General features: G+C 44.4%; 1 protein-coding gene across 3 annotated transcripts in view; it reads left to right on the top strand.

Annotated features, from left to right (window-relative positions):
* Positions 1 to 5378: 5378 nt before the first annotated feature.
* The window catches only part of RAI2 (retinoic acid induced 2), a 62598-nt gene continuing 41349 nt past the window's right edge, over positions 5379 to 26627 (top strand). For 2 of the 3 annotated variants that reach the window (XM_054581108.1, XM_054581106.1), the window contains exon 1: positions 5873 to 6025. The gene's annotated coding sequence lies outside the window, so the exon portion shown is untranslated. Of the gene's footprint in view, positions 5432 to 5872; positions 6026 to 26627 lie in introns of those variants that run through there. The other variant, XM_054581107.1, reaches the window with a different exon arrangement.

Here is a 26627-nt window from a genome sequence, read left to right as displayed (position 1 = left end):
TTTTGATAATCAAGTGTAAGGTCCCCTGCATTGTATTTTTACTGCCAGTTACAAATAAGATTTAATTATCTTCATATTCATTGGGAGAAGGAGGATGGTTCTCCTAGAAGAGTAAGAACTTATCCCTAATGCCCCCAGCAAATCTCTCCTCTCATCTATTTGGTCCAAATTATAGCAGGAGAGATGCATCTGCTTCAAATCAAGTAGATTCCACCCTAAAACTAGGATCAAATTCTAAGGCCTATGGTTTTGTAGGAAAGGGATGGATACCTGAACATAGTGGTCCTGTTAGGAGAGTGGAACAGGGAATGCAGAATGGAGCTGCCACAAGCAGAACCCTTTATAATGAGCCCACTTCTGGCTCTTGATGATTTCTCAATGGTCAAGTGCAGGTTAGGGCCAGTACTTTATTAACCTGTGTGTTCTAGCATGTAGCTTACTTCTGTAAAGTAACAGCCACTTGGGATATGCTTGTTGATTGCCTAACTAAAGGACTAACTCACCTATCCTTTGATTCAGTCTTGCTAAAATTAGCAAAGATTTCATATGAATTCTATTATGCCCTTTGGATAAAATCATGGCATGATACAGTTCATATGAAATCTCTAAAGAAGAATACAGAAGCCCCCATGCCAACCACATCAGAAAAACTGGGACAACTGTAATACCATAAACAATAAAAAAAATTTAAAATAAAAATAAAAAAGAAGTCTCTGTTCTATCAAAATAGTTAAAACCTTTCCCTTACCCCATGGCCTCTGAATATTCCTTAGCTAAAAATGTCATTCTTGCTGGACTGTTTCTCTGAATGGTTTCCATCCTCTCTCCCTAAGCCTAGGTTTGATTTCAGTCCTGTGTGCTTTAATTACGCCTTGTGTTTTTTCCCCAGTATATATCCCTTTTCATTGTGATTATGTTTTTAAATGCCGAGCTGCATTCAGTCACTCAATCATCTATAAATATGATTGACCACAAATTTTTTAAAACACAGTTTCTATTTTAAATACATTATTGAACTTCAGTAAAATATAGACTCCTCGAGACTTTCATGAAAGCAATGTACCCTTTTCCCCAGATACATTCACACCCACGAGCACCAAACTGGCATTATAACTTCAGGGCTTCCAGGAACTCCTAGAGAAGTTCACAATGATGTTTATGCACATCAGATCAGATCAAATCAAATCATGTTGGCATGGCCAAGGGTGACGGGCTCAGCCATCAACTTAAGTCACATATGTCTTCTGCAGAGCTCATCAATACCCACTGGTTCGACCAACATCTAGGTCCCAACAGCTACCAAATCTAGGTCTCCAGCTTAGCTTTTGAATTCCAGACCTGCTCTTACAAATGCATACTGGACTTCTCTGTGGCTAACCAACAGCTACTTCCAACTCAACAGGTCCTAACCAGACCTCTCTGGAGCAGACACTGACAGTGCTCCACCCATATCCCTTGGATGCTACCATTTCAATGTGCTCTGCAGACATCTAAGCTGCCAGCCAATATCCTTTCCCTATACTTCAGTTGGACTCTCTGCCAATGCTGGGTGGCAGGTTGAAATTGCCAGAAAATCATCACCCTTGGAGCAGGACAATTTTGAAGTCGGTGTTTTGTATCATGTCTAAGAGTTTGCCTGCAGGATTAAGCTCCACTTGCCCATGGTAGCAATTGGCCTTGATTACATAACTCTTACTGATTGTCAGCTTCTGTTTCCCTTCTGTACACCCCTACTAGTGTTTCCTTCACCTTTCTTTTTAAAAAATTGTATTTATTTATTTTTAGACAGACAGGAAGGGAGGGAGAAAAAGAGGCATAGAAACATCCATGCATGGCTGCCTTTCACATACCCCTCACTGGGGACCTGGCCCACAACCCAGGCATGTGCCCTAACTGGGAATCGAACCAGTGACCCCTTGGTTTGTAGGCCAGCACTCAGTCCGCTGAGCCACACCAGCCAGGGCTGTTTCCTTCACCTTTCACATCAACTTTCTGCACTCGAATCCTTGTCTCAGGATTTGCTTCTGGAGGACCTATAGCATCCATCATTTCCAGCTACAAATATGATTCTCTTCCCAGAGACCTGTATCTCGGTGACCACACCCCCACCCACCTTGTCACCTGATTCAGAAAGTGAACTGTCAGTCACCATACCTCTTTCTTGTTTCCTCCATCATTAAGTCCTGTTGGTTCTATGTCCTGAATGCCACTTGACTCAGGTTCCAACTCTTCATCTCTGCTGGCACTAGCCTGACTCAAACTCTGATCATTGCCACAGACTCTCTCACCTGGTTTTCATGCTGTCAATCTTGCCCCTCTCCAATCAGTGCTTCACACCCACCATTGTAGTGATAGTTCCTCAACCCAGATCTTTCTTGGTCACTCACTCCCTTGTCTCAAGTCCTTCAATGGCTCCCCATTGACTACAAAAAGCTTCTTTACAGGACAGACTAGGGACCTCAACTGACCCCTACCTTCTTCTGCCCCCTCTCCCTGCTATTCTTCACAGACTCTACTCCAGGCTCACAAAATATTTGCAGCCTCCTTTATATCCAAGCTTTGGTGCCTGCTATTCTCTTCACTTGTAATGCCTTTACTTTGAAAAACTCCTATTCATCTCTCAGTGTTCAGCTCTTCTCACTTTCTCTGTGCAATCTTTTCTTCTGCTCTGCCCCATGCCATTCCCTTCCCCTTCCCAGTACAGAGATAGGCCTCTCCTTTGGTGTTCACCTGGCCCATTTTATACCTCCTCATATATCACATAGTGTCACATTGTATTATTAACACTTTACTTACTGGCCTGTGAGCTCCTTAGGGTCAGCAACTCTCCATTTACCATCTCTCTAACCACAGTCCTTAGCTCAGTGACTGCCATACAGCAGGTGCTTAAAGGATGTTTACTGGATAAATGAGTGAATCACCCATCTGGCAACTATGTGAAAACTAGATTATGAGGAGATGCTGTATTAGAGAAGCAGGAGAGAAATAAAAGAATGAGATCTGCGATCGGCAATTTCTTCAGTCCTTATTTAAAATCACTAAATATTAGAATTACAGATTTCAAAAATCACCCTGAGCAACTCTGGAAAGTTTGGGGGTTTGTTTTTTTGTTATTTCCTTCTATTGGGCACGTCCTTTCTTACCTCCATTTTCTTAGTCATCCCTTTAACTGTATGGACATAATTCTTCCATATTAATGTCTTATTTCTGTCCCAAAAGATCTCCTCCAACCCAATCTAGACCCTCTCTTTCTGAACTCCTCTTTTCCTTTTCTCTCCGCAAGGGCAGCCACAGTGAAAATACAAAGGGGTGCCACTATACATTTCTTTGGGAATGAGGGTCTTAATGCTTGTTTATTATGCATCAGTCTGAATCAATTTAGTTTTTACTGAAAACATAAGTACTTCAAAGGGCAGCAAATATGAATCACAATTGCCTGTGAGGATCAAACATTAACCCAGGGTTGTGATGAGGCCAAAAAAAGAAACAGTCTGGCAACTGCCTTCCAGGATATCAATCCCTACCTTGTACACACGTACCCCCTCAACACATACAAAACCTTTACGGATCTTTCATCCATGAACTTGCCCCATTATAATTGCCCAGCTGTGTCTTTAGTTGTATTCAGGCTATGTCCTGGTAACTGAGCTCTCACATACCTGATGAGAACAGTTAGGGGATTCATAGAGGAAGTCTTTGGTTACTGAAGTGGTTAAAGACACATTCACGGACAGATATCTCCACAGGTGTCATTAGTTACTTAGAGCTCATTTAAAACTCAAGAGCTTGATTGAAACAAGTAAGAACTGGTCCTCTCTGTTGATATTCTTATTATCAAATCTTAAACTTGTACTGTGTGTCTTTCTGACCTTATATTGGTTGGGTACTTCTTAATTTAACACTTCATTTTCAAAAGAGGAAATTCAGTATTAAGTAATGGTACCATCAGGGCAGACTTCTCTGTCAGGGGTAGTAGGCATAGTGCCTGGGGCTCACAAAACTTTTAGGGGCTCATGGAAATGTTTTAATTTCTTTTAAAATCAAAAGAAAAAGTCACCTTTTAGGTTGAAGAAAATTTTCAATATATAATATTAACATAGTCATCTTTACACCAAAGCAATTGAAAAAAATGTAATTTTTACCATTTTTTTTTATGAAGGGGTCCACAAACACAAAATGTTCATGAAAGTCATAGTGTGGCCTTGCTTTCTACTACATTATGCTTGTAACACAAGGTTAGAATGGAACCTTTAAGTTCCCATACTAATTATAAACGTGCCAGACTCTGTATGTATTTGTGTTTGACCACCCCAAATTCTACAAGAGGTTAAGTCATGGTTACTATTCACGGTGTTGAGACAAGAGGAGGTTTGAACATGCAAAGAATAGCTAGGTTCAGACTGCCCTGTGCTCTGATTAAAGTCACTTCTGCTCTGCCATTCTCTCTCAAATATCTTCGTCCTGTTTTGATGAGCAGAATTTTTTTTTTTACACCGTTAGGGATTAGTTAAACCAATGTAGTTGCTTCCTTTGCACTAGTAAAACATTTATAGTATTTAGGTTTTTTATTTGGTTTTAAAATGATCAACAGTACTGCTGATACCAGTTCTTTATATACGGGCTAGTAACCATATATTCATCACCTCTGTAACTCCGGTTCTTAGCCCAGTGTCTGGCAAACACTAGGTGCTTAATAAATGTTAGATTAATTAATGAACCACCTCTCAAGCAATTATATGGAAATGAAATTATGTCCGTGGACTATTTCTGTCTTTAATTTCACACCTAGTGAGAAGGATCTTCGACATGTATCACAATTGGCGTTTTAGAAGGTGATCGCTGGGCCCTTACCACCTCTCCCACTTCCATCAGCCTGTCACTTCCTCCCTCCTGGGCTCTATTCTCTCTCCTCTCCATCCTGGGGTCTGGAATGGTCCCTAGCCTACGGGGAGGGGGCAGGGTCCCCGCTCCGCCGGCCCTCCGCGGCGTCCCACCCCCGACCCCTACACCACGCCCCGGGTGCCCCTTCCTGATGCAAGCCCGCGCCACCCACTGCCACGCCCTCCCCGTGGGCGAGATCACCTGTCCCTCCTCCGCTGCCGCCTCCTCGGGTACCCTTTCGCCCCCCCTCCTGATCCCCCTCCTCCGCCACCTCCCCCAAGCCCTCCCCTTCCCCGCCTCCTCCCACCCCTTCGTGTATATAGTAAAGCCCGGGCGCCGCACGCAGTCACACACTCGCCCGGACCGAGGCGCACAGACGCTCACGCACAACCGGCAGTGGCGGCGGCGACAGCAGCTCGGTGACAGCGGCGACGGCGGCTCCCACCGCTGTGCACCCCCCTTCAGGAGGCCAGCGGCGAGGCCAAACCTGAGAGTTCCCGTACCCGCGACCACCCCGCGGCTTCCTGGAGGCGGCGGCTGCGATTGCGAGGTAGCGGGCGCGGCGCCCCCGTGCGGGCCGGGGTCCCCCCCCGCCCTCCCCGTGCTGACCTGCCACGGGACGCAGGGGGCGCGCCGGGCTGGGAGCGCCTGGCGGGCCCCGGAGCCCGGGGAGGGGCCTGCTCCCGGGGGCAGGACGGCGCCCTGAAGCCTGGGCCAGGGGGAAGGGCCGGACGGGGGCGGGGACGCTGGCGGAGGCCGCTACCGGTGCGGCGTCTCCGGGCCCCGCTCTCGCTCCCGCTTCTGGCGCCGTGCACTTGCCGGCGGAGCCGGGGACGGCCCAGGAGGCGGCGCCGGCCAGCGGGGCGGGGGCCCCGAAGTGGGTTTCGGGCCGCCACCGGCGCTGGCACCGGGCACAGAGGGCGGCGCGCGGCGGACTCCGCGCCCGGGCACCGCACGGGGCCGCCTCTGGCTCTGTCGCTCTGCCCCGGCCCGGAAAACCCGGCGCCTTCCAGGCCCTTCGAAAGATGGATTCTGTTGACGTATCTGGAGGCCCTGGCGAGCCGGGTGGAAAGTTGGGTTTTGCCAGATCAAGCTGGGCTCGCCTTTGTGACGCTTGGCCGGCCCCGCATCCTCCCGGAGTCCGGTGAGTGTGCGTCGGCGCCCCGAGAGCCCTCTTGCACCCCAATGCCCACACTCGGGGTGGCCGCACCGGCTCGGGCTTTCTGCCATGTTAGGCACTGAGCAGCTTTCTCGCTGCATTTTTGCGTGCGTTTCCGTGGTGCCTTTTGCTGCGGAGGGAGTTATTGCTTCTCGCCTTGTTGGGTTTTTCGGGGTTGGGGTTGTGCTCTGTGTGTTGTTTGCTTGTTTGCCGTTTAAAGCCCGACTATTGTTCCGGATAAGCTCCGCCTGGGTGGGGAAATGGCATCCCACCACAGTTGCCGGCGAGGGGTAGAAATGTTGCCAAACAGCTGCTGCTTTGTGTTTCCCTATCAGAAGTCCCTGGAGTAGGTTTGGGGTACGACGGATGGATGGAGAGAGGGATGGGGCACGGAGGAAGAAGGTGGCTTTGGAGGAACGAATTGTCACCCACCCTGTGGCAAGCAGTCAGCTTCCTTTTCTGCCTGCCAAACTTTTATGAATATTCCTTTTGTGGCATGGGGGAGCTTAATGAATTCAGCCCAGTTTTCCAGGGAAAAGCAACTCGGCTTTAACAATGGTTTGAGAACTTAATCAATGAGAAAGGCAGGGGGAGGACGAAGAGGTACTGACACGGTACCGAGGATGTGGCTGCTTCTTGCAGTCAGGTCGGGGAGAGGTGGGCAGGGCAGGGCGCAGCGCTAGGGTCCCCTGTTCCGGGAACTGTCCGTAGCTCCTACCTGTGCCCGCAGGAGCCACCCTGCAGGAGCCACCCTCCATCGTGCCCCGACCTCACCGTCTTCCAGAACTCGGCGATGGGGCGTCGGGGGCGACTTGCGGCGGTGCGCGGGCCGGCCCCCCTCATCTGGCGTTTTTAAGGATGTGTAAATATTTTGCTGAGGATAAGTGACATCAACAGAATGATATTCCGCAGAGCTCGGGTGTGCAGCGATGATAAATAGATACGGCCAAAGTTTTGATAACCGCGGATTCTCATGGCTCGCTCTGTTTCATCTGGGTCTTTGTTTTTGTTGGTTTAGCATTCTCTCTCATCCTCTGGTGTGATCCCTTTATTTAGCTGATTCTTGGAAGCTTCCCTTTAGAACACAGAGAAAAGCAACCAGCGGGGAGACAATTCTTAGCGTTGCATGCATACGATAAGGTTTGCTGTGCTTTGCTGAGGGAATGTTTCCCACCGTTTTCTGGGTGCCTGTCTTCCTCCCTTTGAGTCATCAGAATCGTTTGTTGATTGAGCAAGAGACTTCTGATAACTTTGGAAATGCGTGGTGATTTGCCTTTGTTACAGTAGAGTGGTGGCAGTGTGCGAGGGAGACAGTGGGGAGGCTGGTGGGTGGGAGCCACTCACTAGAGCAGCGTTATGCCCCCACCCAATTTTGTCCTTAGCCTTTCTTCTCAAAGGGCAATGTGGGGAGCTGTGCCATCTTCAGAAGCTGGGGGTTGGCTGGAAGGCACAGACTCATAAGCCTGGTGTCATCCCCATTCTTCTGTCCCTTAGAAGCCCAAAGAAGCCACCTACCTACCACGAAACCTACACCCACCTCGCCAACCCCGACCCCCCTGCCAGATGCAATATCCTGTGAATAGTCATTTGTGTCTCATCCTGACAGATGCCCACTAAGGGCATCCACAAGGTGGTCCAGGCACAGTGAGTCAAGTCAGACTGGAACTTAGGGTACTGGCTGCCTTGGTACCAGCACCAATCAGCCATCCAGGGAGGGTCCTTATAATGCAAAGAAGCCCCAGACCTCCAGCAGCCAGGCTCCGCCCAGGAAAAAACCTGCCTATCTCAGGGTTAAAAGCAAAGACAGCTTTCCAGGTGACGCCAGTTGCCAGCATTAGAACTTGGTTGGTGGGCAGTTGGGTAAGAATTGTAAAATAAAAAATCTTGTCAGAAAACAAAGCCTCTGAGACAGGGCCTCTGAAAGACAAGAAAAAGAAAAGGATGGAAGGTGTGTGACCAGGTGTTGCTGGGAGTGCTCTAGCACCTGCAGACAGATCCAGCCCTAGTTAAGTGGCCTCCCCTGATCCACCCAACCCCAGAATGGAGGTATTCTGAATGAGGGGAGACTCACATGTAGTGTGCTGTGAATCTAAAAAATAATAACAAGAAAAATAACAAGTTTCTGTTCTCTGGCTCCTTCCCTAACCTTAGATTTGAGGGAGGAGGGTAGTGGACGGAAATAAATTGGGAAAGGAATTGACATGTGTTGTTGCCCTGTCTGCCAAACACTTCACATGTGGGAACCTATGACATGACAGAGACATTATTTTACAGATTAGGAATCTGAGGTTCAGAGAAATTTCCAGTCGCATGTCTGATTCCAGGCTTTAGTGGTTATGATTTAAAAGGGCAACATGTCCTTCTATCTCTGCCCCAAGTCTCTTATTTATTTCTCCCAAAGGCCAGAGTCCTCAGACCCTATCCATTCACAAAATATGGTGCCTAAGGATGAGAGGAGATTACCAGTGATGCAACCCAGTCACCCAGGGTTTATGTGTCAAGTAGTTAGACCCCAAATAGTCCCTGACTATTTCAGGTGGAAAGACTGTGCCTTTCCATCTTGGAATACCCAACACTTAATTATTGCCTAATAAATGAGAGTTGAGTAACTAAATGATGGAGCTGGTAGAGTGAATGGTGGGGGAGAGGGAGCTGTAAGTCATTGTCAAGAGAGACCCAGCAAGGATAAATCTAGAGCTATGAATGTTTGGTTGGGGATTCGGAGTTCCTGGTGTCATGTTCCAGTTCTAGCCTGGAGTAGTTCTAAGCTGACAAGCCCACATGAAACGGACAATAGCATTTCCATCTTGTGGATGAGGAAACTGAAGCTGAGACAGGTTAAGTAATTAGCCGGAGTCCCACTGTGGAACCAAAGGGTGGGTAGGTATTTCTGACTCTTAACTGCCTCAGATAAAGACATTCTAAATAAAAATGAGCTGGGGTTTTGCTATGCAAATGCATTGTCCAAGCTAGTCCCTTAGGCCCTTTCCAACCAGATGTCGACCTTAACCCCTAGAAATTCTGGAGCCATTGGGAGAGCAAGAAATTGAATCCATATAATGAGGTATTTTTGACTCTGCTGCCTCCCTTATCAGGATCCGAGGGAGCCCTCAGAGAATGAGACTCTCCAGGGGAAAGGGAGATGGCTAATTGCACCCTCTCCTGCACAAAAGCCTGTGTGGGGTTCTGAAGTAAGTTTGATTTAGGGATCAGGGTGACATCCTTGCTGTAGAGTTGGCAGCTCTTGTCCTGGAGAAGCCTCGAATTATCTCTCCTCTCTTCCACCTGATTGTTTGCCGAGATGTCCATTATTCTTTTCAGACTCAAGGCATTTCCTTCATGGCTCACAATTTTTGATGAACCCCTTGATTCTACCACTGTCTTGTGTTCTTATGGCCACTGATGAGGAGGTGATTTTGGTGGCTATGTTAGTACTTCTGTATTTCTCCCATGCCCCTCCTTCTCTCTTCAGCCAAGAACACACACATGCATGCTCAGACACAGGCGCATGTAATTTGATCATGTTTCTGTATCTGCTTCACCAAATTAGATTGCAAACCCAGAATTGTTATTGAAAGAACGTACTTGACTGTGGTGATTTTTCTGTCCCATCCCCTGCCAGATTGGAAGAGCTAAGATGGAGGCAGCACAACCAGCTTGAGTAACGGCTATACTCACTATGCATGTATGGGACCTAGGCCTTTCTAAAAGCCTATTTTACTCTCCACTTAGTGGTAGAGCTGGGGGCTCCTAGAACATCACAGTACTCGCAGTTCCCATTCCTGCTGTAGTTCTTAGCTCCAATAACTCTACAGTCCATCCTGCTGTCACCTGTCACTCTTCTTCCCACAGCTGGTTTGGTCTTTCAGCATAGCACTATCTAATTAAACTTTCTATGATGATGGAAATGTTTTATATCTGCTGTCCCATACAGTACCCGCTAGTCACATATGGCTATCGAGCAGTTGAAAGGTAGCTAGTCCAAAGTAGGATGAGCTATAAGGATAATATATGCATGGAATTTCTACAATTTAGTACAAAGCAATGCAGAATAATAATCTGTTGATGGTTTTTATATCAACTGCATGGTGAAATGATAATACTTTGAATATATTGTTTAAATAAGCCATAGTATTAAATTTAATGTCACCTGTATCTTTTCATCTTTTTAATATGCCTGCTAGAAACTTTAAAATTACATATGTATTTCTACTACACAGCACTGCTCCAGAGTAAACTACCAACCTGTGCCTTCAACCTCACAGCACCTCCAGATATTTGGTGGGGCATAAATCCACTCCCATCTCCATGGCAGATGGGAGACATGGGGCTAATGTAGTAGCCACAATAGGCTCTCATCAAGCAACTTAGATTTTTGGTAGCTAAGGTGCCATTTTGGGAGGTCCCCATCAAGCCTACCCATGAGCATGTTTGCTCAGCCAAGTTCAGTTAGAAATGTGGGCTCCTGAAACTTAATGGAGAGCACAGAGCAAGGAGTGGTGGGGGTAGGGCTGGCTTGGAACAAAGTGACCGCTTTCCTTCCCCTAGGCCCATGTACTTGTCCATTGAAGAGATGTCTCCTGCCTGAGCAACTGATTTCCTTGACGCCTGATCAAGTCATGTCTTTCCCAGAGATTTGTGCTTGGAGAAGATTTGTACTGTCCCAGGTAGACACTTTAATACTGAGAGTGGGTTATATGGGGCTGGGGCCAACCTTAAAGAAGAGGAAGGAAAAAAAGGGCACATAGTCATGTCCTGACAGCTTGATGAAAGCAAGAGCAATGAGATAAATACAGTTTCTGTGAGAGACAAACAGAATAAATGCAAGGAAGCCCAGTTTCACACATTGTGGTGCTGATAATGAGGAAACCTGTTCAAGGAACAGTTCAGGAGGGTGGCAGGGGCACTGTGGGTCTTCCTGGGCCCTTCCCTGGCACTGGGCATGGCCCAAGTAGAGAGAAAGAGCTAGAATAATGAACTCAAGGCTGTGGTGATTTATAGATTAGGTGCCTGTGTCTCTGGCTCCTAAGGGGGCTACCCCCACAGGGGACCCTTGGCTGACCTCCTTGAGCTCCTCGGAAGGAGAGGGTTTTGTTTCCCATGGCAGAAGCAGACTGTTTACTGGAGCACAGGAAGAATCCGACATTCTGGCGAAAAATAATTCATTAACAGCCAGGGTATTACCAGTTCCCTGGAAAAGCTCCTCCAGCTGCACTGTAGCAACTGTTCTTTTTCAGAAGCAGAATCAGACCTCCGTGGCAGCCAAGACTGGGTGTGTTTGGGTGTGTTGTTGTTGTTGTTATTTTTGCCTTTGTGTATATGGCCACTTTGGCCATATAATTCAGAGAAACAGTGGCCTGGAGGGGTTGAAATGGTATAGCTGTTAGTCATTCTTTCCTTAGCCTGGAAGCCCTAGGCTGACTCTAGGTATATACATGTTTCCTGACCAAAGCCCAGCCCCATGCTGGGGGCACTGCAGAGCTGCACAGAATGTTCTAGAACTAAAGAAATTTTAGAGAATCTCAACACCTTCCCTTAAGATTGCAAACAGCTGACTGAAGGACTCCCCCTGCTCCACACACACACAAACATCTTCCCTATGCACACTCACACACTCATACACACACATGTACACATACCAGGCAGAAAGTCCTGTGTAGCTGTGTGGAATTCTTTGCTTACTATTAATTGGCACAGTGGGGCCAAGGTATGTGATTCATCATCCCAGTTCTGAGGGCATTTGGAAAGCCAGGCAGGCATAACCAAGAGAATGGGCTGCATGTTTTGCTCACTAAAGACTGATTGAATCTACAGTAAATAAAATGGAATGGTTCAGGAAGCTTTTTATACTCCTGGAAAAATCTGTTTTAAAAAAAGGTTTTTGTCTGCTTGTTTGTGTTTTAATGCCTCTTGCTCAGAAAAGTGTACCCAGCTAGTAAGAAATGGGAAAAAATGGCATTTCCTTGTTTTAGTTTTTTTTTTTTTTTTACTCTAATTGCAGGTTAAGTAAGATACAACGTATTGATTTTGGTTTTGTATGGAACATAAGTAGATAATCATCTTATTTTGTGAGATATTAATTTCCATCCATTTAGACTGATGAAATATACATTTAAAATGCATCCTACCTGCCCCCACCATGGTCACAATGTTTCTTTAATGTTCTTAGATTCAGACTGAGACCCTATTTCCTTTATTCTGAAAGGAGTAAATATGTTCTTAGTGGACATATATGTAAGCCAACCTTAGATTTCAAAGACAGTTGTGTCTTCTGCCTTTGATAACTGCCAATGATAACAATATTAAAGACCAAACGTACTTGGCTTTATCTAGAGTACATTTTTTCCGTCTTGGCTTTGTTGACAATTTAGGACAGATCTTTCGTTATTGTAAGGGAGCTGTCTTATGCATTCATTGTGGGATGTTAAGCAGCATCCTTGGCCTGTACCCATTGGATACCAGTAGCATCATCCCTCCCGCCTAGCTGTGACAACCAGAAATGTCTCCAGACCTTGGCAAATGTCCCTACTGGGACAAAATCACCCCTGGTTGATAACCACTGGTCTAGACCAAGATTTAATAAATAAGTTGTGGTTTTTGGGAAATTCAATTTGAAATCATAAAGGACACAATTTCCTCCTCTGACTTTTATATATACAATTCATGGGGGTTATTAATTAACATTTGGAAGTGGGTCATGTGCCTGATTTAATCCTAAGGTTGGTAGGAGGGTATTTAAGATTGTATCAACACAGAGTTTTGTTTTTTGTTTGTTTTTTTTTTTAAGGCAGGCATTGAGTAAGTAATATGTAATCGGGGGATGGGGGCGGGGGGGTACATTGTAATAATGAATGGCTTCTCTGGTTTTTCATTAAGAGAGCAGGTTTATTTCTCCCTAATTTCTTTTTAATATCCACCTTATTCGAGGCATGCTTTCAGAGCCACTAGGCATCTTCCTCCTCCTCTGCCCCCTCTCCATTGTCACTTCTCCTGTAGCATCTTAAACTTGAGCCAATTAATCTAGCCCCTTAATGTACTTGCGAGAGCTCTGCTCATTACACTGGAAAACACTCCTTTCAGGACAAGGGAGCCCTCTACCCACCACTCATTTCAGTACTGTTGAGGAAGAAAGTCAATGGTGGCTAAATAGAATAGTTTTCAAAATGACTGGAAATTCAAATTCAGGTAGTCTCCACCACCCCTCCCAAATTTTTCCCCTCTTACACACATTCATTTCCTTGGAACAATTCTTGGGAAAAAGAATGTCAGCAGGGCTTCCTTGGCACCTCAAATTTTATAATACCTGCAGTCTTCAGCAACAGATGAAATGCTGCCATCAAGACAAGCTCTCAACCATCTTCTTTCTGAGGGTCCCTTGAAAGGCAGGAAAGGAGGGGCATGCATTCATAGGGAAGGTGTCATAGGGGTGAACCCTTCCCTGCCCATGCATGGAAATGGGATGGGCGCTTAGGGGACAGAGGGAGAATAGAGGGGCGGGTCACTCATTACACAGTACAGTGTCCTGGGGTCAACCCTGCCCTGCCAGTCTTTAGAGTGGGATGGGCCATTTAGGGGTGCTCGAGGGTATAGGCAGGTACTCAGTGCACACAGCAGTTGGGGCCACTTCATATTGTAGCTATCCAAGGTAGGCGGGCCTTTTCCCCAAAGAGTGTCTGAAGGAGTTTGGAGTGTCATGTGTAGAAAAATTCCTTTGCAAGCTTAGCCAGTGAGGAAAGATGGAAAGGTAAGTGTGTAGGGGTTTTGTGAAGCCTTCATCGGCAAGTACTAGTCTCATTTGAAGAGTAATGTGACCCTTCCTTGTCATCGGCAAGAAGGGGCAATGAGCTGGCAGAATCCACAGCACACTGGGTCCAGGCAGATAAATAATTGATTTGCTGCACAAGACATTTGGTCATTCTAAGTTGCCAGCCCCTTGCAGGCCAGGATTTGGGTGATGTTTGCAACACTGGGATATGAAACAGGACCATAAATCTGGCCTTTGGAGGCCAGTTCCATGGTGCAGAGGCCATTGGGGCCACTTCTGTGTGCTGCAGAAACAGACAGGTCCTCGTGGTATGTTGTTCTTCAAAATAATGGCAATGGAAATGGCTGTGAAAAACATTTAGACCCTTGTCATAAAAAGGCAGTCTTCATGCTATAGGGGAAAGCTAAATAAACTCTATTGCAGCTGTATTAAGTAGAAACAGATTTGAAAATTGGGTGTTTTTTTTTTTTTTCCTGAGATACTTATTTATAGCAGGTTGGGCAAAGGCTGCCACTATCTTTTGCGACTCCGGAAGTGTTTTCCAGATGGTCCTTGCTGTTTTTCTTTTTATTAAGCTTAGCTGAACTTGGCCTCACTTGGAAAGGTTCATAGAAACGGGTGCTATTTTTTTTCAGACTACAGTGGCCATTGATTGGCTAACAAATCAATGGATGGGAATGGATTGAGCCTGTGCTGATGAATTTCCTTTCACATGTTTGAAATAAGAAAAATGTCAAGGAGAGCTGAAAATAGGGGTGCTCTTTCTCCGACCATTTACATCAAAGGTTTGAAAACCATACAGGGCCACATTTTCTATTCATTTACATTTAAAAAACATAATGTCCTCCTCTTTGCTAAAACTACAATGTTACTGTTTCCTTTCCAACATCTAAGCAACGTCCAGATACATTACAGATTGAGCAATTAGCTCTGGCTGCAATTTCCTTTTATGAAAAAAAATCACTAACCCACTTGACTAAATATGAAATTATTGAATGTGAATATATCAATATGAGACCATTTGTACTAGCATCCTCTGTGGTTTATCACTTGCATTTTAAGAAAACTAGTATAGACTGATTCTGCCGTGCCTTTCCATGTCAGACACACCCCTCAATCCTGAAACCTCAGCTTTGTTTTCCTCTTAGGAGCTGGCAGTTGGATTTGGGGTCATCGGGGCTGATTCTGGCAGCCTAAACCACACAGTGAACCGTTTTTGGAATGTCAGGTAAACCAATGGTCCCCGCAGACCAAGCTTGCAGACCACTGCCTGCATGAGACAAAATTTCTACCCATTCACAGTGAAATGGAAGACAAGGGACAAAGTAGTGAGTTTCTTTAAGCTAAACCTTTTCTATTTTATAGAACTGTCCTTTATTCTAAAATGGCCTTTCCTAATTTTATTAGTGTTAAAGTCTCTCTTATGAATGATTGAGATAGTACATGACATTTGTAATTTCACATCTCTTTTTGACAAAGTCAGAAAATGGAGGCTCCAACGGAGCCTCCATTTTTAAAAAAATGTTACTCATCTAGAACATCAGAAAGTCTGGGATCCACCTGGAAGGCCTGAGTGGATCAGGAGGGGGAGCCTTTGTTATGATCCCTAAGCCAGAAATACCAACCTGAGGGGTCTTGTTCCAAGTCCTTTACTCGACTCTTCTGACCCATCACCACAGAGAGCTGGCTTTGTCCGAAGCCCATGTGAAGAATGGAATTACTTCAATAGAGGACTTTGAAGGGGAAAACTGGCCTCTTGGATATGTCTGAAAATGCATCCTCAGTACTAGGAGCCTGGAACTTTTATCCCTGGTTCCCATTGTCAGCTCTGCTGACCGTTCACATAGGCTTGAGCCCCCTTTCTCCTGTCTTCAGCTCTGCCCACTGCCACCATTAACATAGGCCTCAGCAGGGCTCACCTGGGTGTTGCCCCAGTCTTCTCACGGCTCCATCGAACTCCTGTCCTTGCTCCTCCAGCTGCTATTCCTCTCAGTAAAGCAGTCGCCCTAGCTCAAGAACATTCAGTAACTCCCTATTTTCTAATTACTTAGAATGAAACACCACACATGAAGCCCTCTTCCCATTATCCCCCTCAGGACTGGCTTTCAGTAGGGAAGATGTCTCCAGCTTGTGCAATTGCTCTGGGCTGGATTTTGTTGTCTTATATGGGGGGAGGTTTGCAATAATGTTACAAGATTTCTTGGACATCTTTATAGATGAAGAACACTGAAGAGTTGAGTCAAATGTAATAGACAATCCCAGGGATTATGACAGTTGTGGTAAATAAAAAAAGGAATCCCCTCACTCACCCACCACGAGGCTCTCTGGCTTCAAGAATTGTACTCAATTGTAGTCTTATGACAAGTCTCTTACATTCTGCTTCTGGATTAGGATGCTACCTTTATGGCCTGCTAGCAAATGGGCATTGCTTTGGAATGGCACTGCTGGCTTGTCCTGTTGAAAATAAAGTCACCTACATAAGCTCTGGAAATTGCAATTGAGATGTAGTGGAAGGAGTCCACCCTAGCCAATGTAGACTGTCCATTTCATTAGAAAATGTCTCCAGTGGCTGTTCATAAAATCATAATAGAAGTAATATTACCTATCATTTGTCAAACTCCTGCTATGGGCTGGACAGTTGTACCCAGTAATTACAGTTATTATTTTATTTCCAGATCCATAACAATCATATGAGATAGGTGTGTATTATGGGATTCAGTTCATAAAGGAGGAATTGGGCTCAGAGAGGGTTAGTAACTTACACAAGGTCACACAGCTCATAGGAAGTGGAACAGGGATTCTAACCAGCCTGGTTCAATAAAACTTTGTGCAAAGATATAAATATTCTACTCTGTCCAATGTGGTAGCCACTAGCTGTAAGTCTCTCATGAGCCCTAGAAACGTGACTAGTGTGAATTAGGTCTGACTTTTAAATTTTATTTTTAATTGTATTAAAATTTTTTTCTTAATCATTTTAAGTGTATAGTTCAGTGGTATTAAGTACATTCACATTGTTGTGCAACCATCACCATTTATCTCTAAAACTCACCTTGCAAACTGAATCTTTGTGCCCATTAAACAAAATAACCTTGTCCCCCTCTTCCCAGTCCCTGGCAGCCACCCTTCTACTTTATTTTTTCTTTCTTTTTAAAAATTTCCCTGTTTCCCCCACATCCCAACCTCTGGTAACCTCCATTCTACTCTCTGTTACTATGAATTTGGCATTTTAAAAATTCCACATTAAAGTGAGATCATGCAATATTTGTCTTTCTATTTTTAATTTTAAATGTAAATTGCCATATGTGACTGGTAGCTACCGCATTGGACAGTGCAGTTCTAGAACACGCTTGTTTCCCTGTGCCATTCTGCCCCTCTGCTCCAGGCTTTACATGTACTTCCCCTCTAATGCCCACCAGCCTTGCATCTCTTTTCCTCCCTCCTCGCCAAAACACAACCGCTCCCTCTCTCAGTGGCCTGTAGACTGAGTGGTTCTCAAGCTTTTAGAGTACCTTAGTATCACCTGGGGGACTTGTTAAAATACAGATTCCTGGGACCTGCCTCCAGGACAGGTCTGGAGTGGGGCCCAAGAATTGACATTTATAACAAGTTCCCAGGGGCTACTCACGCTGCTGATACTAGGACCTTTGGCTAGCCATTAATCTCTCTGGCCTTGAGAAATTCCTGCATCTTGAAGTACTGTTACCTCCTAGTACACAGAAAGCAGTAATCACTGGCTCACATCAGCTGGGAGAAGCTTCCTTCCTGGGGACCTGGACAGTTCCACATTTATTTGGGCCATAGTTAGGTTTGGTCACTCCCTTGGCAGTTGTTCTGGAATGCATTCATTTAAAGTTGGGGTGCCTTGAGAGGGGATGGAAAACTAGGCAGGGTAAAAAGAAAGAGGCACAATCTCTAGGAATTATCTGATCACCCTGGTGATGTAGGGCAGGCCCAGGCAGAGAGGCCCATTTGTTGTCTGATCTGCTGTTCTCTGCAATTAAACAGTGGCAGAAAAGTTAACTAGGAAAGAAAAAAAGGTAACATATGTGAGGAAGACATATAAGGAAGCTGGGTCCCCCCGGCCTGTGCCTTCACCCTAATTAAAGTCCTTGTTCTTTTGTAGAGCACAGAACAGGTGTCCTGGGACAGGATTGGAGGTGAAGGGGTATGGGTAGCAAGGGGGCCTGGAGAGGTCCTTGGAAAGGGAACCGTTATGTTGGCCACCTTGACTTTTAATCTAGCTTTTTTTCATCAGTGCTGAGAATGTTGTTCTTGGGTTGCTTTTTTGTTGTTGTTGTTGTTGTATGTTTTTTTTAAATGGAGGTGTAAAGAAGTAGCTGAGGTTACTCATGAAAGCAGCTATAAGGTTATTTTTCTTATGAATATCTGTAAATTAAAAGAGTAATGTGGCATCATTTTTTCCTAACTGCGCACAAACCTGCATTTTCTTCCATAGAATGTATGCCTTTTTGTTTTCTCTTTCTGGATGTTTCTCCCTTTTTGTCTTACTTTATTTATTTATTCATTTATTTATTTTTTGCAAGCGGGAATCATGTGTCTTTTGTTTCTTTATGGTTTGGTCTAAAACCAGCATTCATTCTCCTGAGCCAGGCAGTGCTTCCTAAAGTTCATTTTGATGACCATCTATATAACAACCCAGCCCTCCTTGGCTCCTGGCAGTATGCTGTGTATGTAGCACCTAGATGCTGATAATATAATATGTTTAATAAAAAGTACAAACACACAATTTTTTCCCAGTTTGTCTGTTTCCAAAAGCAAGTCTTCAAAAGCATGGACTCAAGGCCTCAATCTTGTTTTTACATGGGTCCCCATTAATCAATAGTGAAATGTCACATTCTTGCGTTTGTGTACTTCCATCTTTCCACTTAGCTCTGTGCCATCCACCCATGACAGAGTTCAGCAAATTCGAGCACACCAGTGGGACTCCACCCCTGTCCCTCTCATCTCTGTCACCACCACTCATCAGGGGATGAGACCCATCTTTCTCTAATGGACCAGGCCCACTTTCAACTCTGTCTCAAATATTTGGACACAAAGCTCTTCATCTCCCATCCCTGTGGGACACTTCAAATCTGTTGCTTGCCCCCTCTCTGTAATCATCAGTGCCAAATGCCCCACCCTTTTTACCACTCCTGTGGATAGGTGAAGCACTCCAAGTTCTCCAAATTCACAATGGAGCTGAAGCACCTGGCCAGGAATTTAATATATGTGCTCTCACTTAAACCCACAGTAATGTTTAGAAACAGCTATTAAGCCTTGATAAAGAACTTGGACTTTATCCTGAAGCCAGTGACATTATCTACTTTATGTGTTTGTTTTTCCCCCAGGAGAGAATGAGCCTGGGGCAGGAGGGGAGGAAGACCAAAACAGGCTTTTTTGAAGTAATCTGGGGAGAGCAGTGAACTTGAACTGAAGCAGCATAGTGGATAGGGAGGCAAATGGTTGGATTCTAGTATTTAGGAGACTGACGCTGTGGGACTTGGTAATGGGGGAGAGGTGAGATACCCGGGCCCCACCTTCCCTTTGCATCCAGGGTTGAGGTGAGAATTAAGTGAGTGGTCAGAAAATCTCGGCCCTGGCCCATATAATCATCTGAGATCCAGTTTCTGAAAGTAGTGTGATGAAAACAATGAATGGGCCAGAAAAAAGGAGGGGAAGAAAACCTGACAGACATAGTTAACAGCCAGGCGCATCTGCAGTCAGCAGCTTTAAATACATTTTCCAAATTCATATACTTTAAATAGGTCCGAATTTGTAAGCAGCAGAACGCATGGGGTAATTCTGCTGCTTCAGGCCTTGACTTGGCCCAAATAGAGGAGAGGGATTTGGCTGGTGGTCTGCCACTAGGGTGACCACCTGTTCTGGTTTGCCTGGGATCAGGGGTGTAGGCTCCTGAGACAAGGGACGTTCAGTTTTAAAACCCAGAAAGTAATGGGCAAACAGAGAGGATATGGTCACCCTACCTGCCAGGACAGGTGTTGCAACAGAGAGCTGGGCTGGTTGGGGTCAAAGCAGTGGAGACTCAGTTCAGCCTGGGAACTCAGTTCAGTGATGCTACGACAGAACAGAAAGGGAGCTTGGGAATGGAAAAAACAAGAACGTATTCCAAGCCCTTTCACATAGCTTCTCTGGGTCTGAATGACATGCTTTTCTTAAAATAAGGGCCTGAGAACTCCATTCTGTTTTCTGAAAACTAACATGTGCCACATCCTCCTGCTCATCTGAGGGAGTCGTCCTGATGTTTCGGGTGAATTTCAAGTACTGAATGAATTATTTGGTTCTGCTGGCATCTGGGACCTGCAAGTCCTTAACCAGACATGGAAATATTTTAAACTGGTTCTTAGGTGAGCAAAGCAGTTTCTTTACACGATGTGTTCCTATGTCCTTGAAACCATGGTTAGAGAGCAGCAAAATGCAGACTCATTTGTAGTAGTAGACCCTTTAAAATCTTAAATTGCAAATCAACCCTAGCCCTCCATTATTAGTAACTCTTTGAAGCCAAATGACAACTTTTTTGCCTTCAAAAGCTTCCCTTCCCCACCCTCACTCCCACTCCAACTATTTGTCTTCGAAAATCAGTAAATAAGCAGACAGCATGTTGTAAGTAGTAGGACAGAGGAGCCCTGGAATGTTTCCTGTGAAGGCCCAGCCTAGCATGGCACAAACTTCAGGTACATTTAGATATCCAGAGAGAAACGGAGGGGGAGGCAACAGACTCATCTGACGCCAGTGACACCAGTGACAGGAAAAAGTGTCAGTCCATTCTCGTGCAGCAGCAGGAAGAAGGAAGAATTCAGTGCGGGGAAGTAGAAGAGAAAGGGAAAAATAGAGGAAGGTGTGAAAAATGTAAGGCTGGGATTCCTCTAGCCATATGGTTCAGAGAGTGAAAGAGCGAGAAAGACCCCAAGAGGTACTTAGGTCTTTGGAAAGAGCCTCAAGCTCCTACCAAGAGTCTGAGAGTGAAATGAGCTTTGTCATTTCTCTATGCCTGTCTGTATCATGTTATGATGAATGGATATTAGTTATAGCAAAATTGCCTACAGTATATTCTTTCCCAAGCATAAAGGACATGGTGGCTAAAGCTTAAATAATAGTATCAGCATTTTAAAAAGACTTTGTATTTTACATACACTTTTAATAGGTGAGAAATTTTAAGTGGATATGGTTTATTTTTTTCTTGGTTATGTTCGAGTATTAAAGCCAACTCTATGGATGGGAGAAGTCCTAAAAATTACCCACCATAGATTTTTATTTTCAGATTTCGGTCTAAAATACTACCATACATACAAAAAAGTGCACAGATTATTAAATGTACAACTTAAAAACATTCACAAATGGCACACCCATGTCATCAGCACCATGTTGGAGACAAGGACCACACCGGCCTTCAAGAGCCACCCTCCCTGTATCCTCTTCATCGCCCCTCACCAACAGTAACCACTATCTTCCAACAGCACGGATTCATTGTGTCTCACACAAGAATTTTGTTTGTTTGTTTGTTTGTTATTTTTTATTTTTTCAAATACATTTGTCTCTGCCTACCCCCCACCACTTTCCCTTGTCCCCTCCCTCCTTCCCTCCCTCAGCTCTTCCCCTTTGGTTTTGCCCATGAGTCCTTGCTATATGTTCCTTGACTTTCCCCTTCCCTTCCTTGTCCCCGCCCCCCCTCCCTCCTTCCCTCTTGTCTCTGTTGATTTCTTTTCCTTTCAGTGTTGCTGGTCTTATTTTCCTTGCATCTTTGTATTGTTGGTTAGGTTCCACTTATAGGTGAGATCATATGGTATTGATCTTTCGCCCCCTGGCTTATTTCGCTTAGCATAATGCTCTCCAGTTCCATCCATGCTGTCGCGAAGTTTAGTAGTTCTTTTTTTCTTTCTGCTGCGTAGTATTCCATTGTGTATATGTACCATAATTTTTTGATCCAATCATCTGATGGGCATTTAGGTTGCTTCCAACACTTGGCTATTGTAAATTGTGCTGCTATGAACATTGGGGTGCATAGGTTCTTTTGTATTGGCGTTTTGGGATTCTTAGGGTATAGTCCCAGCAGGGGAATCACTGGATCCAAAGGCAGTTCCATGTTCAGCTTTTTCAGGAAATTCCACACTGCTTTCCACAGGGACTGCACCAGTCTGCATTCCCACCAACAGTGGACTAGGGTTCCCTTTTCTCCACAGCCTCGCCAGCACCTGTTGTTTGTCGATCTGTTTATGATGGCCATTCTGACCGGTGTGAGGTGGTACCTCATGGTGGCTTTGATCTGCATTTCTCTGATGGCTAGTGATGCTGAGCATCCTTTCAAAGGCCTCTGGGCCCTCTGGATCTCCTCCTTGGAAATGTGTCTGCCCAGGTCCTTTGCCCATTTTTTGATTGGATCGTTTGTCTTCTTGGAGTGGAGTCGAGTGAGTTCTTTATATATCTTGGAGATCAAACCTCTATCTGATGTATCATTAGCGAATATATTTTCCCATCCGGTTGACTCCCTTTTCATTGTGCTGATGTTTTCTTTAGCCGTGCAGAAGCTTCTTATTTTGATGAGGTCCCACTTGCTTATTCTTTCCTTTATGTCCCTTGCTTTAGGAGACATATCAGTGAAAAAATTGCTGCGTGGGATATCTGAGAGTTTCCTGCCAATGTTCTCTTCTAGGACTTTTATGGTGTTGTGACTTATATTTAAGTCTTTTATCCATCTTGAGTTTATTTTTGTGTGTGGTGTCAGCTGATGATCCAATTTCAATTTTGTGCATGTAGCCGTCCAGCTCTCCCAACACCATTTGTTGAAGAGGCTGTTATTGCTCCATTTTATGCTTCTGCCCCCTTTGTCAAATATTAGATGCCCATAGAGACCTGGGCTTATTTCTGGGCTTTCTTTTCTGTTCCACTGGTCTATGGGTCTGTTCTTGTGCCAGTACCAGATTGTTTTGAGTATAGTCACACAAGAATTTTTCAATCGTAGCTTTGTGTATGAGTGCCCCCCAAAAGAGTCCTTGTAAATTTTTTTAGGGAGGAGCACAGAGATTTTGTAATGACATCCTTTCCCTGGCTGCTCTGAGTTAGGCCTGTTAAACAGGAAGTTTCCACTGGTGCAGGGTTTGGGAAAGGCTGGTCTCTGCTGCCCAGAATGATGCCCAAACTGTGAGCCAGTAGCCTGAATTAGGCACCACCTCTGCCAAAGGCAGCCACCAAGCTGGCCTTATCTGCCCCATTAAAGCCTCTCTTGGATCTTGCAAAGGCACATGTCTGGAAGCATTGAGGATAGAAAAACAAAATGGCCGAGAGTCCCCTGAAAGTATTGGCCTTCTAGAAAAGAAGGCCAGGTATCACCACTGAAACAGCATATCCAACGTCCTCATTTCTCCCAGCTTCCAAATGAGAGCATGATTGATTAATATCACTTCCTAGTGGGTTTGGTGGCAGTTTCAATGTGCTTTCTGCCCCCTTTCCATGTTGCTGCAGGAGGCAAACACAGCAAATGCAGGAATAAAGCTATGGAATATACATCGTAATGTGTCTGGAAAGGCATCAGAAAAGGACTTATTTGTTCTCCTGGGCTGTGTAGTGCCGAGTGATTGAATGCTCGCCAAGCTGTCAGTTTTATGAAACAAATTCTCTAACCCCCTTGGCCCAGAGCTTTGCTCAGCCTGAGATGGAAAAGAAATAACTTTTAATAGAAAACTCATTGCTAAAATCTAAGATAAGATTTCAGAGTTACTTCTCTCCTAAGAATAAAATAAAATACTGAAGAAAGCATTTGACAGGGAACTCTTAGAGAACCTTATTACTCAGATCTTGGTTAACAAACTATGTTAATAAAAATATTTAGGCCTTCGTGAGGTATAATGCATTTTTATTCCTAGTGAGCTGGCCTGTTTATACACACAGATGTTTCCTGTGGTCCTTCTATCATTGCTTCTACTTTTTCTGAAACAATATTTCTAGCAGGGAACAGAATCTTATGTTAAGATCTCTAAGCCTTTCACAGACACCGTTAATTTGAATGAGCATATCTCCATTTCTACATTTGATGTGTGGTGGGGGAGGGGTGGTGGCAATGTTCTTTCATTGAGAAACACAGGAAATACTTTTAATAAAAAGATAATGCAATGCATCCACTATATCAAAACATTATTAGACAATTTTTCCTTGGCTTCTAAATGAGACCTGGCCAATTCATTGGGGCACATTCATTACTGAATGGCTGGACAGCTTTTCAGTCTTCGTTCTCACTGTCAGAGCTGCTGTGAGTAATGCCTGCCCTTTCATACAAACGTTAGGTGTGTTCCACTGGGTTTTACGGATTTTCCAAAGCATTGTTCTCACAGAGCTATATTTCCTTTCCAGCACCAGGAACACTGTAGCAACACGGCTCACCATCTCAGTCTCTGCCACTCTCAGGAGCACATGGAAATCAATTAAAAATAAAATCCATAGGCCAGTGTGCTAAGGAAGGAAATGAGGTTTTACACATCAGCACTTTTCAAAAAAAAAAAAAAAAAAAAAAAGATGAAACTGTCTTAATTGAAAAATGGCACAATGCCCTAATGAAAAATTAAGCTTCAGGATTCAGTCCCTAATATCTCAGTGATGAGTGTATATTTCCTCCTGTGGCTACCCCTGTGAGTGAATTCTGAAATAATCAAGCAGTGTGTTGAAATAAGATATCACTCGGCATGACTGAAGGAGCGAAGCATTGCCCTGTCTGGCTGACTTGTCAGTTACTGCCAAAATGCCAGGAGAGGAAGAATCTGGTTCTTTGGAGCTTTAGTTTCTTTAACATTTTAGTAAATTTTGTTTCTTTATGATTATAAAAGTAATACATATTTATTTCAGAAAATTTACAAATATAGAAAGGCAATAAGAAGAGAGTAAGTATCGTTTGTAGCCCTGCCACCCAAAGATCACCACTATCAATGTGTTTGGTTCATGTCCTTAAGAGTATTTATATATATAAAAAATATATAAAATATCTCCTTTATCTTCTCCAGATTTAGAAAGCATATTCCACAATTGAATGTCTCCTTGTGCTTAAATCGACTCCCCTCCCCGCAAATCTCTAACATACCATTTCTCTAATTATCAACATCAAGCATGAAAAGGTATCTATTTTGTTTCTTCTCATGTAACAAAAATTTGGGGTATATTCACTTGTCACTCTCTCACTGGCCCCCCCTCCACGTCCTATTCACTGCGGTATCACCAGGACCTAGAACAGCACCTGGCACCTAGCCATTGCTTAATAAATAGCGTTGAATCAATGAATGAGTGATGAGAGTCTATTGTCACATTACTTCCAGGAAGTAAGCCCTGATTCCTGAGGCCAACTTCTTCCCCCCTTCCTTTGCTGCCTCTCTCAGGCAGTCTGATTAAGTCATAGGTCCCACCACTGTCTGCTAAGTATGCTTTCCTCTGATCTTTCATGTGGAAAAGCAGTGAGGGATGACAGTGAAAAGTGCCCAGTCTTTGGGGTCAAACAGACCAGATTCCCAGGCCTGCAGATTACTATATAATGGGGCAAGTATCTTAATCTCTCTGGGCCTCAGAAATGCCATCTGTAAAGTGGGCAGTAGTGATACCTGCCTGGCAATATAAATAAATAAAGAGCGCTCGGGGCCCCAGAGCATTATCTTTCTCTCTATTTCCAGGCAGTTCATCTATTGAGTATAGGAGACTTTCTAGTTGAGTTACTTTATGCTTTTGTGCCATGTAAATCAGGAATGGCCAAAAGTCAGTGGCCTTCCTTAATAATCTGCCCTTCCACTGCCAATGCACATGCTTCCTCTGCAGCATGGGTCTCGTTGCATTGTAATTGTATGTCCAGTAGCTGATTCCCTCACTAGACAGGGAATAGGCCTTCCATATTGGTATCCTTAACCTGGGATCCACTGTAATTGAGGAATCACTCAATATATATTATATTTATTGAATGAATGAATGAATCAATGAATGAATGAATAATATCATGTTGGACACATCTAGCTTTATTGCAGCCATACCTTTGGGCTTTTTGCAATCTTCAGGATGACAAAACAAACCAAACTATATAATTTAATTTCTAGCCCCCTGACTCCAGTGTAAGCTTCTGATGGACACATAAATATTGGTTCTGCAGAATACCCACTTAAGGAAAAAAATTGTACTTTCCCTTAATTCCGATGATTAATTACATACCATGGAAATCCATTAATTCCATGGATTTGCTGGCTGTCATATAAGGTTCTTTAGAAGAGGAGGAGTGACAATGTATGCACAGTAAAGCCCCCATCTGCAGCTTTTACTCTGAGTTATATGTGTGTTGGCATCTCTTGCACACAGAATTTGATGAGTTGGCATTTATTTTTGACAGCATCTCAAATCTTGTGAAAGTCAGAGCTGGGGCTGGTGTTTTTTGGTAATATCTCAGATGGTGGGCAAGACAACCTTGATAATAAAAAAGAGCGATTGAGTTCTTCCAGAAAACTGAAAGTTCAGCAAAGAAGAGCTTTGGAACTTCCCAGAGCTTTGCCTTTTTGCAGACTGGACACAAAATAAACACACAAACATAGAGTCACAGGGGTGTGTGTTTCTTCTATAATTCACTGTGGCAGCAATTGCTGGCTAGTCCCTCCAACCTGTTTTGTTTATCCATTTCAGGCACCCAGGCACCCAGCCAGCCTACATTTCCCAGTGTCCCTTGCAGTCCATGTGACTGAGTTTTGACCAGTAGGATGTGAGTAGAATTGACCGATGCACCTGTGATCCAATCATAAACACTTTCCAGGTTTTCCTTCATGTTCTTTTCTCATTCACTGGCTCTCTGGGATG

Source organism: Pteronotus mesoamericanus, unplaced genomic scaffold, assembly GCF_021234165.1.
Source record: "Pteronotus mesoamericanus isolate MK-2021 breed Mesoamerican mustached bat unplaced genomic scaffold, CSHL_Meso_final contig_65, whole genome shotgun sequence".
Classification (NCBI taxonomy): Eukaryota; Metazoa; Chordata; class Mammalia; order Chiroptera; family Mormoopidae; genus Pteronotus; species Pteronotus mesoamericanus.
This window is presented reverse-complemented; position numbering and strand designations above follow the sequence as displayed.